The sequence below is a fragment of the Ammospiza nelsoni genome, chromosome 16 (assembly GCF_027579445.1).
Source record: "Ammospiza nelsoni isolate bAmmNel1 chromosome 16, bAmmNel1.pri, whole genome shotgun sequence".
NCBI classification, from domain to species: domain Eukaryota; kingdom Metazoa; phylum Chordata; class Aves; order Passeriformes; family Passerellidae; genus Ammospiza; species Ammospiza nelsoni.
In genome coordinates, this window is record NC_080648.1 from 8,848,076 (window position 1) to 8,863,475 (window position 15,400).

At 48.4% G+C, this 15,400-nt stretch overlaps 1 protein-coding gene across 1 annotated transcript in view; it reads left to right on the forward strand.

The window, feature by feature from the left end:
* The first annotated feature begins 3,687 nt into the window (after nt 1–3,687).
* ACSL6 (acyl-CoA synthetase long chain family member 6) overlaps nt 3,688–15,400 on the forward strand; it is a 44,159-nt gene continuing 32,446 nt past the window's right edge. Inside the window, 1 exon segment of the mRNA XM_059483817.1 lies at nt 3,688–3,703. The gene's annotated coding sequence lies outside the window, so the exon portion shown is untranslated.

A 15,400-nucleotide genomic window follows, 5' to 3' on the forward strand; every position in this document is an offset into this window, starting at 1 on the left:
GCTGGTGGATGCCAGCCCTGACATGCCAGGGTGCAGGAGAGACCCCCTTGGACTGGGCCAGGACACGGCCCCTGCACCTCACTGTGTGCTGCACCTACCACGCTCAGCTGCAGTGTGGAGACTGAGCTTCTGGGTGCCTGTAAAGTGTTCTGAGGATGACAGCTGGGAAGAGATGCATAAGCAATAAATTCATCATCCTGGGTTTATTTTTGTTACCTTGCCATCAGCTGGCATCCCTGTGGTGTAAGGAAATTGAGGGCTAGAGGGAGAGGAGGCAGAAACACTTGCCCAGTAACATAATATTAATGTTCCTAATTATTCAATTAATCCTCTGTTTGTGCTGTATGCTTCCTTTCTGCTGCTCTTTGGAAATGGTCAAAAATATAGGCTGTATAAACATAAAATCATAATATCTGACCAGAAGATATAGAAAAGGAGACCACTAAAAAGACACACAAAGCAGTAAAGTTCCCCTTTCTTACACATTATTTGAATTAGTGGCGTTTTTTTATTTCTACTTGAGGCACAATTTTCCATGGATGGGCCTTCAGAAATGTAGAGATTCTGTTGGCAGATTTCTGTTCTGTAACTGAAGCTATCGCTGTGGTTTATGGGAATGCCCTGGAAACCATAGCAGCAACTGGGGTTTTTTGAGTTATGCTTACAATTTTGAAGTGAAACTCTTCCTCAGAGCAATGGGAGCTCCCAGGCTATCTCAGCTCTGGGTGGTTTCCTGGTGGCACAGCCTCATTTAGCTGCTCTGATGACTCTGTGTAAAGTCATAGAATAGTTTGTGTTGGAAAGGGCCTTTAAAATTCATCTAGTTTAACCTCCCTACAATGAGCGGACATCTTCAACTAGAACAGGTTGTACCAAGCCCTGTCCAACCCCACCTTGAATATTTTCAGGGCTGAGGCATCCATAGCTGCTCTGGACAACCTGTGCCAGTGTGTCACCACCTTCGTTATAAAAAAATCATCCCTTATATCTAGTCTGAATTGGCCATCTTTTAGTTTAAAACCATTACACCATGTTCTATCCTGTATTCTCCTGGCTAAAAGCAGCAATGTTTAAAATTCAATCTTAATCTGCGTTTCTCATTATTTTTGATAAAGTATAAAGGGACAGAGAGATTACATAGATTACTCTCTTTTATAGGACTCTTTGTCTTTGGCTGGGATCATTAAATGCACTGTGCTTACTGATACATCTTTTTTTGCATCCCATCCTGGATGGGTCAGGTCTCAGCCAAATCCCAGTTCTTTGAAGTCTTTCCACTGATTTTACTGGTAGGTGGGTCTTATTGGGCTTTAGACTGAGCACAAAAGGTGAAGTCTAATTTCCTTTGTGCTAGTATAAACATCCCTGCTACTCAATGCTTTCTCTTGCCTGTGAGTCCAAAATATTAGGTTGTCTTGCCATAAAGCCCTGTCCCCCTCACTCTGCCCTGCAAATTACCTGGCAGAAAATTCTGGGGCAGAGTGAAAGCTTTTATTCAGTTTATTACTTAGAGTATGCTTGCATCATTTTTCCCTTAAGGTAGGCAGCCCACATCCAGCTTCCTCTCTTTGTTCTCCCTCAGATATCCCCAATGGTTGTTTCAGAGAGTGAGTCCATGTGCGTATGTACTGCAATGAAAGCAAAACAAGAGAAAGGGAATTACTGCTCAGGGTACTTACAGAGCGGGTAAAAGGGTCAGACTCTACCATGAAACGTGTTTTACTCAATCTCACCACTTATACCGAGGGCATATTGCCCATGGTGAGCTTCATCTTGGTAGGCAAGACCAGCCCTTACCAGAAGGAGCTTGAAAGAAGAGTTCCATAGCACAGTATGTTGGTTTTAATCCAATACTCATTTGAAATCAGGATTCCCACCTCCCCTTTAGGGCATTTCAGCATGAACACAGATATGCTGAGACTGTGGGCTACTGGCACTGAAGCACCCAGCCAGCCCAGAACCGTTCACACACCTGAAATATTTTCCTGGCTACAAAGATTCTGTCAAGCTGTGGCTCATAAAGAACAAAGGGGCAGGAATCTGAGCTGGTGAATATTGCTGAGGTCCCATTAAGCCAGCACTGTGATGCTGATTTGCACCTGCAGACCATTCAGTCTAGTACTCCCTGCCCCACTCTGGCACTTTGATGAATTAAGCCTGATTGCAGAACATCCTCCATGTGACCCGAAGGAGCAATATTTTACAATCTTGCCTGAAATCTCATTAAATAGTCTCTTCATTCATGGATATTAAGTGTTCTTTGAGAATTCTCCTTTACAAACTCCAATATCACAAGTAAAATTTAGGACAGGTCAGACAGAAACTTTATTAACTATGGTAATAGTAAGTCCTCACATAGCTTCTCACCCTCTGTTCCCCCCTTTTCAGCCAAGCATTTCTGGAGAGCCAGCCAGGAAAAAAAGGAGTAGAGGAAAACAATAATTTCAGTGTTAGTAATGCCAGGTATTCAGCTTCTAGAAGGGAGGACCCCTCAAATGCCTTCCTAAAAGCCAGAGTCCTAAGCAGGAATTGAACAGTAAAAAATGAGCAGTAAATAACATGATGATATGGAGCAAGGGGGCCCAGGGGTGGCACACCCCTGTTATCTTTGCTCAGGAGAGGGGAGTTGAAAGCTATCAGACACTGTTGGTCTGTTGGTTTCCAGTTGAAAGGAATGCTCTTGTAGTTGAGAATATCTCAGCCAGATTCTCAAATGTAAATGTCAGTAATTTACCATGACAAATGAATTTCAAAGTTCTGGTCTTGCTGTTTTGAGTGTGAATTAACAAAACCTGGTTGGGGCTGGAATACCAGGGGTGTTGGGCTTTTTCTGTTAATATATATACCAGTATGAGGATGATGTTACTGGCAATAATTACTCTTACTATTTTATTGATTCAGGGGATTTGTATTTATTCTACTCGATCATCACAGAGTGTTTTGGGTTGGAAGGGTCCTTTAAGGTCACCCAGTTCCAATCCCTCTGCCATGGGCACGGACACCTTCCACTAGACCAGGTTGCTCCAAGCCCTGTCCAATCTGGCCTTGGACATCCAGGGGTGGGGCATCCCCAGCTTCCCAGGACAGCCTGCTCCCGTGTCTCACCGCCCTCACAGGGAAGAATTTCTTCCCAATATCCCATCTAACCCTGCTCTCTGTCAGTGGGAAGCCATTCCCTTTGTCCTGCCACCATCTGCCCATTTAAATATCTGCCGATATCCGACCTATGAAGTTTCTATTTCAGCAGACCTGAACTGGTGGTACAGACTTTCTTTTGTCGGAAACTTTCTTTTATGGTGACTTTTCCTGCAGAAAAAGAAAAAAAAAAAAAAACGTTTCTAATTTTAAACTGCGCAGTTGCAGAAAGGTTTTACAGTTTTACACCCAGAAGCGTTTCTTCGAGCCTGTAAATCCTCCAGTATGACAGAGATGTGCGAAACTGCTGCAATATTCAGGAGCGGAGAGGGTGGGTTTTCCTCTGGGAGGCGGCTCCCACCGCCGGGTGTGGAAGCTCAAGGGTTACAGCGGGCATCGCTGCTGCTGCGCTAATTCAGCCTAAGCCGATATTAGCCAAGCTTAACTTCTTTCAGCCGTTTGCGGATGGGAGGGGGAGGGACGGCCTGGAGTCAGCAGTTCTGTGCGGGGCTCGGCAGGGCAGAGCCCCGGCCATGAGCTGAGCGGGCAGCGGCGGCACCGGCGGATGGTGAGTCCCGGCGGGTTCATTGTTATTATCACAGTGCTTCCGAGGAGCCGGGGGATCCCGGGGGGATCCGGGAGCTGCGTCCGGGCAGGGCTCGGCTGGGTCTGGGAGGGCCCGGGGGGCTCCACACGGGACCCCCATCCCCGGGGCCCCGCGGGCTCCAGCGGAGCCGGGCTCCGGGATGCCGAGCAAATCCAAGCCTAAGCAGAGCGGGGGCAGAGCTGCGGTGCAGAGGGAGCCGGGGCTGTGGGTGGGTGGGCTCGTTCTTGGGGGGATGCGGGACAGCTCCTGGGGGACACTGGCACGTGGCTTTGGCATTTTCCCGCGGTTCGCGTGTTTCCAGCAGCCTGAGCGGGAAGAGCTCCTGCCCGGCTCCGGCTGGAGCTCCCGGCGCTGGAGGCAGCTGCCCCGCAGGTCCCGCGTGGGCTGCGGGGGGACAGCCCTGGGGCTGGAGACATCCCCGGCAGCCCTGGGGTCAGCGGGGAAGACAGCTCTACCTGCGTGGGGGCAAATTCACTGGGATGCAGAGACGGAGCCCGGCACTGCGGCTTCCCTGGTGCGCTCTGCCCCTCTTAGTTCATTGCCCCAAACTCTTGACCCTACAGATCGGGGCTCGTTTCGCACAGCGGGAGCTCTGTGGAGCATGTCACACCTGTTTAGTTGTGGTTGACCTCAAATCCTATGTTGAGTTTTGGGCCCCTCACTCCAAGGAAGACACAGAGGTGTTGGAGTGTGTTTAGAGAGGGGCAGTGGGGCTGAGGAAGGGTGTGGAGCACAAGCTGGATAAGGAGCAGCTGGGGGAGCTCAGCCTGGAGAAAAGGAGGTTCAGAAGGGACCTTATCACTCTACAAAGGAGGTTGAAGCTGGTGGGGAGGTTTGTCTCCTCCCAAGCAGCAAGTGGAGGAACAAGATTAAGTGACCTCAAAGTGTGCCTGGGGAAGTTTAGGTTGGATATTAAGAACAATTTCTTCACCAGAAGAATTTTTCAGCTCTGGAAGAGGCTGCCCAGGAGAATGGTGGAGTCGCCATCCACAGAGGGATTTAAAAAATGTGTGGATTTGGCACTTTGGGACACAGTTTAGTGGCGAGCCTGGCAGTGCTGGGGGAATGGTTAGACTCGATAATCTTAGAGGGCTTTTCTAACCTAAATGATTGGAATTCTGTGACATCCTGCTGGTTTCTATGCTCTCTGTGTCTCAACTTTCAGCCACCCAGACTAAAGTGCAGCCTCTTTGCAATGTATGTCCCTGCCTGAGGGAGCTCCTGGAGCTGGTGACAAAACTTGCCTTTGCCAAAGCTATGCAGCAGTGGTAGGTTGCAAGCATTCAGTGTGTGATGTTCTAATTCCATGCCGTGCAGTCCCACTTTCCTCAAGCATAGAACCATGAACATGCTCCATCCACATGGGATGAGCCTGCTGCTGTGTGGGGTGTGAGAGCTCATGGGGTTGCACCTTGGTGTCAGGGACAGAACGTGAAAACCTGATCTGTAGCCATGAAATGCCCTATCTGGACATAGTGTGTTTTCTGTCTTGCTGTGTTGCGTATGTGCCTGTTGCTGGGGCATCCCATCCTTTGGCATGCTGGGGACAGAGCAGGTTGGAGATGTGATGAGAAGGGGAGGATGATGCTTTCAGCAGTTTCAGAGAGCCTCCTGGATGGTAGAGGGTCCCTGCCTGCTGCTGGAGCTGTGCCATGTGGTGGGTCAGCTGCAGGGGTGGCTGTGGGCACTGTGGGGCCTCCTGGAAAAACCTGCTGCACCTGGGCACTGAGTGTCCCTGACACCAGGAGCCTTTCTGCACTAATCACTCTGCTTTTACTGATACCATGCAAGAGAGAAACATCAAGTTGTGTTCCTTTAAAAGCATGGTGATACTCCTGAGCACAGAAGAGATTATTTTGAGAAGCTCTGGCTCTTGCAGGCAGTGTGTTTCAGTTCTGACTGCAGGCTACTGGCACCGGGCCCAGGCAGGCAGAGGGCACGGCAGGAGCCGGCAGGTCTGTGCAGGGCAAGGCTGCTGCATCAGGCTGCTCCTGCCCCTCTGTGTCCCTGCTGCTGTCCCCCACCTGCAGGGGCAGGGGGCACTTGCCTTCCGTTGGGTTTCTGGCACATGGCCTGCCTCTTTATTTTCTTGCCCCTCACTGCACTGCAAGGTTGCCAAATAAGCCTCGAACAACTTTCAAAGCTGCCTTCAGTTTCTGGTTTGTTTTGGGATAAAACTTGGAGCAGATTCAGGCAGTCACAGTTCTGTGTACACAGGGTCTGGATAAAACTCTGCTCTCTCCATGTGTACTTAACCTTTGGTACCCCCTCACTCCTTCCCATCTGTGCAGACAGGGTCCTTAAAAAAGCACTACAGCTGCAGGGCCAGGTTGGATGGAGCCCTGAGCAATCTGCCCTAGTGAAGGGCATCTCTGCCCACTGTGTGGGGGGTGGCTGGGTGATCTTCAGTGTCTCTTCCAACCCATCTGTGATCCCATGAACTTGCAGGGCACTTTCTTGTTAACTAACCTGGTCTAATTACAGTCAGATTACTCTAAGAGAGGGAAACAACTCTATTTGTTATGGTTAGTGACACTACTGTTACTTTTTTGTAAGCTCCCATTTTGATGTCATTTTCTCGTTTCAGTTTCCAGTGTGACAGTTGTAATACTGTCTGTATGGGCATGTGTTTGACACAGAGCTGGCAGAGCCTTTCAGCCCTCTCCTTTTTCATATGGCTTTGCTTTAACTGCAGTGGCAGGTCAGTAAGTATTGGAGCTCTTCAAGCTCTAGGATTGGCATAAAAAGAATTGCTCCTTATAATAATAAAGGCAGTGTTTGGCTGTCATGTGGCCCAAACTGTGAGGTGTCTCTTTACATCTGCAGCAGAAGATGAAAATCTGTGGTGTGATAATGCACAGACAACCTCCTGCAGACAGCAACAGGCCAAATTTCCAGGACCTTCATGGCTGGAGGCAATGCCAGCTGCAGTCTGGCCTGCTTAGCCCTGCTGTGAACACTTGCTACATAATTGTTGATATTGCAGAAGGCAACACAAAATTGAAGTTTGACCAAATAAGTGTTTTGGTCCAGTCTGAGCTGTCAGAGAGACAAGGCAGGTTAACACTTGACTTGGAATAGGTGTTTAAAACATTCCTGTTCTTCCCTGCAGGATTAACTCTGGGCATGCCACTGTATCATGTCCTAAGAATTATGGAAGATTTTCTGTTATGAGCTTGTTTAGTTTTCTGTTTCACTTTGGATGAAGCACTCCCATGCTTGCCTGAATGCAACTGGCTGGCAGGATCCTCAGAGTGTTATTCAGAAACCATTTGTTCTGGTGCTGCTGCCAAAAGAAACGGCAGCAATGAACCCAGAAAGGTTTGCAGCTGGATCAGTACCCCTGGAGTGGTGCACAAATATTTGTGCTGGTGCCTGGGAAAGGCAGGGTGGGTGTGGGAGTGATGGAAGGGGCAGATGCTCAGGAGCACTCCTTGCCCTGGCAGGCCTGGAATATGATGGGGCATCCCAGCCTGTGTGGGCTCCCCAAGCTGTGCTCCAGGCAGGGCTGGAGGTGGGTGTGTGGTGGGTCAGGGAGCCATGCAGGGAGGACAGGACCTCACCCTGGCACCAGGATGCCATCTGATCATGCCAAGTGGGGATTTGCTTGTAAACCAACCACTTTTTCTGATATTATAGCAGGACAGTAATTTCTGTGCCAACAGCCATGTGCCCCAGCATGGGCATAAGGTGAGGGGCTCCTCAGGGCCAGTCCAGCGGTGGGGTGAGTTGGGATCATCCATCCTACCCTGCCAGCAGGAATCAGGCCTCTGTAGTTTGTGTGTGCATCAGGAGAGCAGCCAGGCTCCCCCTTCATCACTGTCCCTGTATCCCTGTCACCAGTGTCACACAGTGACCCTCCAGGTGCAGCCAAGGGCAGGGTGTGAACGGTCATGGAGAGCAACTGGCAGTGCAGGAATCTGCCTGCATGTGTGTCCTTGTGTGGCAGTGACCTGCTGTGGGGACAGCAGAGCCAGCCCTCAGCAGCCAGGGCAATGCATGCTTGTGGTATCAGCTTCTTCCTTGCCTGGCATTGTGCCCAAATGCTTCCACCCAGCCATGGCCTAGGGGCTTTGTAGGGTGAGATGGCCACAGAGGGCCTGGCTAGGGCATGTTCATGTGGAGAGACTGAAAATGGGCCAGGCAGTGAGCTGAGGAGGGGAGTGCATCCCTCCTGGGTCCCTGCACCTCTGCAATGCCCAGCACTGACACTGCTGCAGAGCCTTCAGGTCATTGGGGTTCTTAGCTGGACCGGGCCTCTACAGACTGTACTAAGGTTCATTTAAATTCAGTATTGAAAGGCAACATCAAAACTTTCCCTGGCAACAAGCCATCCAGCTCTTTGCAAAGCACCTTCACATCTCCTCTCTGCCAAGCCAGCTGTCAGGGGTGCAGCTCCCTTCTCCCTTTCCATTCAGTACTTCTCTTTGTACTCTGCCCCAGATAATTATTTTTATGCTATTCTTTAAGTTGTTTGTTTGCTGCCTGACACAGAGTATTCAGGAATCATATAGTATATGGGACAATCAACCATCAATGTCAGTAAAAAAATTTTAAAAAGCCGAAACCCAACCCAACAAACCTCATTCTTCATGAGAACTGAAGCTGACAATTACTTATGTGTACTTTTGGGAAGGGGGGAGCTCTGCAGATGTTCTGTGAGCAGTGTGCAGAACAAAGCCCCAGCCCTGGCAAAAGCAGCCCCATGATGCTCTGTCAGGTTCCAGCCCTGTGGGACAATGCCAGCAGCACATGGCACTTCAGCACAAGCCCAGAAAGCATTTGCAGGGTTCACTGCCACCACCTGCAAGCTTTGCCATAAGGCTGAGTGGCAAATTCTCTCCTGCTTTAGCCACCTCAATGGGATGCTCCTGTGGGCTGTGCTGCCTGTGAGCCAGGGAAGGCAATGGGGAGGGATCAGGCTCTGGTTTCCCCAGATGGAACTTTGCAGCCCCTGTGCTGATTTTGGCACACTTGTGAGCAGGCTCCAGAGAGCTGAAGACAGCCAGAAAACCCCACAACTGTGGTGGTTTGCTTTTCCTTCTGGCTGGGTTATGTTTTAGCTTGAAGGAATGGCCTGAGCTCACTTGAGGTGAGCACACAGAAGCTACATTGGCATAAGGGGAACAAGAGGAATGTGATGGGGAGGATATTGAATGCAAAAATATCCCATTTAGGTTTTCCCATCTGAACTCCATCCTGCAACCACAGGCTGAGGGTTTTAGCCTGGTCAATGAAACCTCATGACTCTGGCTCATGCTGGTGCTGGGTAACCTTTTCAGGATATTTCAGCAGTTAGAGGAGGGAGCTTTTTTGTTACTGTGCCTTAGGCAACTGACAGACTTCAGAGACAGCAGAGTTGTTGAGCTTTTCCCTTTTGGTATGAAACTTAAAATGCTTGCTCTGGCTTCCTGATGCTTCGTTATCCAGAGGAGTGGCAGATTTGGAGCAGATTCCCAGGCATGGCTTTTCCATATGTGTGAGTCATAGTGGCTTCTGAGGACTGCTACACCACTCTGCTCAGGGGTGCAAAAGGTATTTTTATGTTGGTCTGCATGTTTGAGCTGTGCTGAGTGGGTGAGGAGGTGTGGGATGGAGGACAGAGCTTCCCATGAGGATTTGGCATCAGTGGATGAAGAGGGACTCAATGCAGAGACATGAGGATGGGTTAGTGGTCCATGCATGGCTCTGAGCAAGGAGCATTTCCAGACAGCTGGGGGCTGGATTTTGCTCTCAGAAAGATCTCAAATGTCTAAAGATCTCTGCATAGCACTGAATTATTTATTGAATAATTTCTCTAGGCAAGCGACCAATACGCTGTAGATATTTCAGATACTTTAAATACTTCTATTTATGTGTGATTACTGGTCTCTTTCAGGACATTGAGCTCCTTGTTAGCATTTTCCCCTTTTTAGTGGATGCTTGCAAAGATCTTCTGTTTTGCAAATACATTTCCCAGCAGTGCAGAGCAGGAGGGAGCAGAGGCTAATGCTGCTCCTCTGGTTGCTTGGAGATTCCATCCTTTGTCTGGGCCCTGCCTTTGGGGTTGGGGATGTCAGGAAGGTGGATGGAAGCTGGAAGGTCAGCAAAGCTCCTGAGCCCAGTGCTGTGTCTGCCATTGGCTCTGTCCCCAGGAGCCATGGGGAAATGTGGTGCCATGGTCACACCCAGGCTGTTAATGCACCAGCTGCTTTAAACTTAGAGTTTTTTAAGGAGTGAGATGTTTCTACAGTAATGCTAGAGGCACATGGTATTATGCAATTAATGCTGTTAATCATCAGTTACAGAGAGTAGGGGGAAATTCTGCTTTTTATATATATATTATAAATATATATGTAGGGAGAAATTCTGCTTTTTATATATATATGCACATGCACACACAAGCATTTACATCCACACATGCAGATATATAATGTGTGTAAATACTGGGTATAAATAGGACCAGTACTTCAGCAGCCTTTTCTCTGAGACATTCCTTCTGTCCTGAGTGAAGCTGCCTATCTCTCCAAAAAAATAATGCACCATTGGGCCAAGTTTATACCACAGCCCCAACTACATGCTGATGCTGAACTGGTCTCTTTCATCCATCCCTGTGCTTCACTCACTCACTCACTCACTCACTCACTCACTCACTCACCAGGGGACACAGGAAAGCACTGCTGCCCTCCTTGCCATAAAGTTTATTTGCTTTATTCTCCTACAGATGCAAGGCTTGACCTGGATGCAAAGCCTTTTTCCACTGTGGATAACCCTGCCTTACTGAGTGGGAGGGAGTGCCCTGGGAGAGGGTGATGGGGAGCAGGGGCATGGGGACAGGCCCTGGTGGTGTTGCTGCAGCCCCATGTGTGCTCCAGTGCCCAGACCCTGAGTTTGGGGTGCACTGAGCCCCCAGGCAGCTCTGCCAGCACAAAAGCAATTTGAGCTAGAGAGGCTTAGGTACTATTGAAACCCTGCTCTTTAATAGTCATGCTGGCAAAAGGCCAGTTTCACAGATTGGATGGGTCTGATTCTCAAAGGAAACGGAGAAGGATATTCTTTGTTCGTAAAAATAGAATATAAAAGTTATAAACTGCTTTTATAACATTTCTGGATCATGGGGTGCTTTTCTAGCATCTGCTCCCCAGAGAAGTGCAACAGCCTCACAGGCACTGTGGGCCTGTCCTCCCTTGTTTGCTATCCATTGCTTCTCACCCTCTCTTTTGATGCCTGAGCACTGGCATAATAATCCAAAAAAAGAAATTTTATCTCAAAACCAGTTCCTTTTCTTTCCCCTCTTTTTTTTCCCCTTCCAAATTATAACTCATTGAGTTGTAGTGGAACCACAGTCAATGAGGCCAAATGCCTTGGCTTTGAGTCCTCTATTATTATTTGACCCTGCAAAGAATTGCATGATCTAAGTAAAACACAGTAATTGTGGTTGTGCACTGGAGAGGCAATTATTTTGCTCAGTGGGTAAAATTAGGCACCTGTAAGAGTTCAGTTTGGTCTGGTTTTGGTTAGGTAGGGGGCATTTTTTTAACGGAAAACACAGTTTTTATGAAAATGTGCTGTCCCAAAAATCAAAGCAGTGATACATCATGTGGAGGCTGTGAGAGATTGGCTTAGGGTGGTGTGTCTGAAGGTGAGAAGCATTAAATGGAGAAAAGGGCTATAGTGAAATAGAGAAGTTCTCTATATTTTCCTCCATGTTAGAGGAGAAAAAACAGGTATGGTTTCAGAAAGTTTTAGGCAGTATTAGCCTTGGTTTGATCAATAATCCTAGTAATTGCTGAATTGCATGTGTGGCTGATTAGCCCCTGCAGAGTACAGAGGGTCCCTGTGCGTGTGGTGGGTCAGGGCTGTGGGGTCACCCCTGCCCAGGCTGCTCTGGAGGGATGTAGGACAAGCAGTGAAGTATTTTGGGTCACTGTTGTGGTCATGTGTTTATAGCACAGCTGCATGTGGGACAGAATCTGTTAGATGTCCTGCACAACTATGTGAGCCAAGTATTGCTTGTCTCCTGCTTCATTTTGGGGCTGCTTACTGGATTTCCACACAGTGATTCTTTCATTGTTTCAGATACTTCTGGTGTTCCTATTTCCCCCACTTCTGCTGTTTTTATTTTCCCCTTGATGTTTAACACACCTCTTTCTCAAGCAGTTTGCAAGCTTGCAGACTGCCTGGCTTCCTCTCTTACAGCAGGGAATTTTCTGTAAGGTTTTCAGTAGCTCTCTGTAATGCCCAGCAAATACGTAATGGCATTTTCTCTCAGTAATTAACACTGGTTTTGTTCTGCTGTAAAGCGTGGCATTACCACTTCCATAAACGCTATAGTGTAAAATCATTAAAACAATAAATTGACCTGATCTCTAGTTGAAAATAGAAAGGTGACCAAGTGCCATGAGTTTTCCAATTTTTCATGTTTAAATAAAACAAGTGAGAAGAAATCTGAAGGTTTGGATTGAACTGTGTATTTTGTGGCTGAGGTACAGCACAGTCTGTAACAGGAGATCTCATTAGATCACTTGCTCCCATAAAATCTAGAGGAATGTGAGCCCAGCCTCCTGCTGCAGAGTGATCAGTGTCCCCCTTCCTCACCTGAGCCCAGCCCTAACCCACACTGGCTTCAGGATGAAGGCTGAAGGCTTATCCAGCTTCTCATTCTCTGTGCCCACACAGGGAAAACTTGTGGAGCTGCAGAGCAGAGGCTGACTTGGCATCACCTCTCTGGTTTTAATTACAGCAGTGATTAGGAATTCACAGCCTGTGGTGTCCCAGGAGCTCCCTGGCCAAGCTGGAGAAGGTCAGAGGTACTGAGCTGCATTTAATGGCAGGGGCTCCTCCCAGGAGCCTACATGGAGTCTGAGGAAAAAGGAAAAATAAAAATGATTATACTCTGCAAGCAATATACAACATCCCCAAATGCCTCTGCCTGCATGGCTGTGACAGCCTCTGTGCATGTTTTCATGAAGATGTTAATTATTGCAACAGCTTCCATTTAAATAAACAAATGGTTTCCAGTGATGCAGTCTGACTAATAATTTTATGTGTCCCTGGGAATGCTGATTTTCCCTTTCCCCTTGGCAAATGGAAACTCTCTTGTAGTGCATAGTCATAATTTGAGTGCCATTTGTGATTTGGATCCCTATTGCAAATTCCCCCAAGCCCTCTGCACAGAGCACTGGCGTGTTTTTTGTTCTGTACAGGAAGGTGAAGAAGTGTGGTTCAAGTTTTGCTGGATGCTTCTTTGTGCAAATGTTCTGTCACTGACCCCATTTCAGGAAAACAACTATAAATCTCAGGGTCTGGGCTCTGCAGAACTGAACATGAGAAAAGAGTTCAAAAGGCTTGTAGTGTTTCACTGGCGTGAAATCCCTCCAAATCAGCCTGTCTAGATTGAGATGTTTTAGATCCTGGAAATTCTGTTTCCTCAGTGAAATGAGTGAGCAGCCAGTGCTGTAGCCAAGGACACGGATCCATGGTGACTGCTGGCTGAAGGGATATTCCAGCTTGCTCTGGGAGAAGCAGAGGGTCTCTGTGCTCTGAGCCACTGCATGGCACTGGTTCTGCTTTGCAGTTCCCCACTGCAACCTGTTAATTCTCTCAGACATATTGAAAAGCTGCTTATTTGGGTTTGGTTTTGTGCTGTGGAAGTCCAATGTAAATAGCCTTTTTTGGGGCTCAAATAAAGGGACAGTGATGGGACACTTTGCCCATTTTCCAGGATAAAATGGTTCACCTGCCCTTTCCCCACCCCACCATGAGTGCATGGGGCAGGAGGATATGGATGCCCCAACAGGAGTTGTTCTTCCCAAGCAGGCACTGATGGAATGGTAGGGAGGATGTGATTGTGTGGCTGCACAGGACCAGTAAGATTTTAATTGCATTAGGCACACACCAGTAGTCTGAGGCTGTTCCCACACTGGCTTATGTCACTGAACTCCAACTGGAGTTACAGAATCACTTCCAGGAGAAAAAGATGAAAACTGATTTGTAAAAGAGAGCCTTTTGTTGCCAAAATAAATAAATAAGCCCTGTTCTGTGGGTGATTGCTGTGAACACAGGCTGGTGGGTGCCCTGGAGCCCAGTGTCACTGCTGGCTGCCCCAAGGCTGCAGGAGCCCTGCTCAGCCCAGACCCAGGCTGGGAAATTCCCCTGTGCCAGGCACCCCCCCAGCTCTTACCCATGGCTGTGCTCTCTTGGCACGTCTCCAGCACTTCTTCCTTCCTTCCTTCCTCCAAACCACTTTTTTCTGTCCTTCCTCGCGTATTTGTTTCTCTTTTCTTTGCCATGGGAATATTTTGGAATTCCATTGATGTGAAGTGCCATTTGGAATAAATGGAAATGTCAGTGTTTCCATGTGCCACATGCATGGGTGCCATGCTCTGCTTGCTGGCACCCAGGGCTGCTTACTTGTGGGGAACATGAATTGCAGCAGGCTGCTAGATCCACTTCTGGCAACAGAAATGGGGCCAAGAGGTAGCAGAAATGGGGCACAGAGGTAACAGAAATGTAGAGAAGGGGTGTGGAGAGCATCCTGCTGCTGATCCTGAGGTGACAGCAGCAGCTGCTTGCTGTGCAGTCTGGAGTGCAACACTGCCTTGCTGATGGGTAACCCAGCCCAACTGTGCTGGGTTTCAATTACTATGATTTATTTTCCTGATCACATGAGAAATGTATTCCCAGAGCGTGTGACCATGAGGTGCTCACCTGCTTGTCATGACCTGTCAGAGGAGGCTGTGAGCCAGCACCCTGACCCCTCTGTCTGTAGGTATAGGGAGGGGTGAGGCAGTTCTCTCTGATAATGCCAAACAAGCCTGGGCCCTTTCCTGGCCACCATCCCAGGGAAGGTTGACTGCTCTGAGCAGATCAAGTGTGGACTTATCATGAATCACCTGAGGATGCAAAACCCAGCATTAACTCTTGTGAAAGGCAACTTGTGTGAACTCTGCAGTGCCAAAATTGAATGTGAACAGAAATTGCAGTCCTGACTCTCGTGACCCTTCTGTTGATGCTATGAGCTCTGGATGTCCATGGATGCCCTCGACCCAGATGGGTGTAAAGGCCTAGTCCTGCTTCTACCCAGGCAATCCCTGGAGCCGAGCAGGGCAGGAGCAGGGCAGAAGCATATGGCTGTAGCCAAGCATCCCCCCATGGCAGTGCTGTTCCCACAGGCACCTTCCCAGCTTTCCATTTTCAACTTAACTGCACAGATGGATACAAAACAGCACTTACAGGCTGCTGTTGAGAGAGTAATTCCCAGGATTTCAGTGTAACCAGCAAGCTGGGTGGCTGCTTTTGGTGGGACAGGCTGTTTCTGGGAGCAGACTGTCTTAATTGGGACTTGCTGAAATGCTTTTTCACAAATAGGCAATTCAGCAGTAAATTAATAGCTCCCTTGCTAAGCTCTCCTAGTTTTTGTAGTAAGAGTGTGTTTGTCAGGCTGCTTTTCATAGTCTGGTGTTGAGAAATATTGAGGGGAGAAATCAGTACTCTGTTTCCGTCCGTAGAATCATTCTATCCTAGAATGTTTTAGATTGAAAGGGACCCTGAAGCTCATCCAGTTCCAACTGCTCTGCCATGACCAGGGACTCCTTACATTAGACCAGGTTCCTCCAAGCTCCATGCAGCCTGTCCTTGAACTTCCAGGGATGGGGCATCCACAGCTTCTCTGGGCAA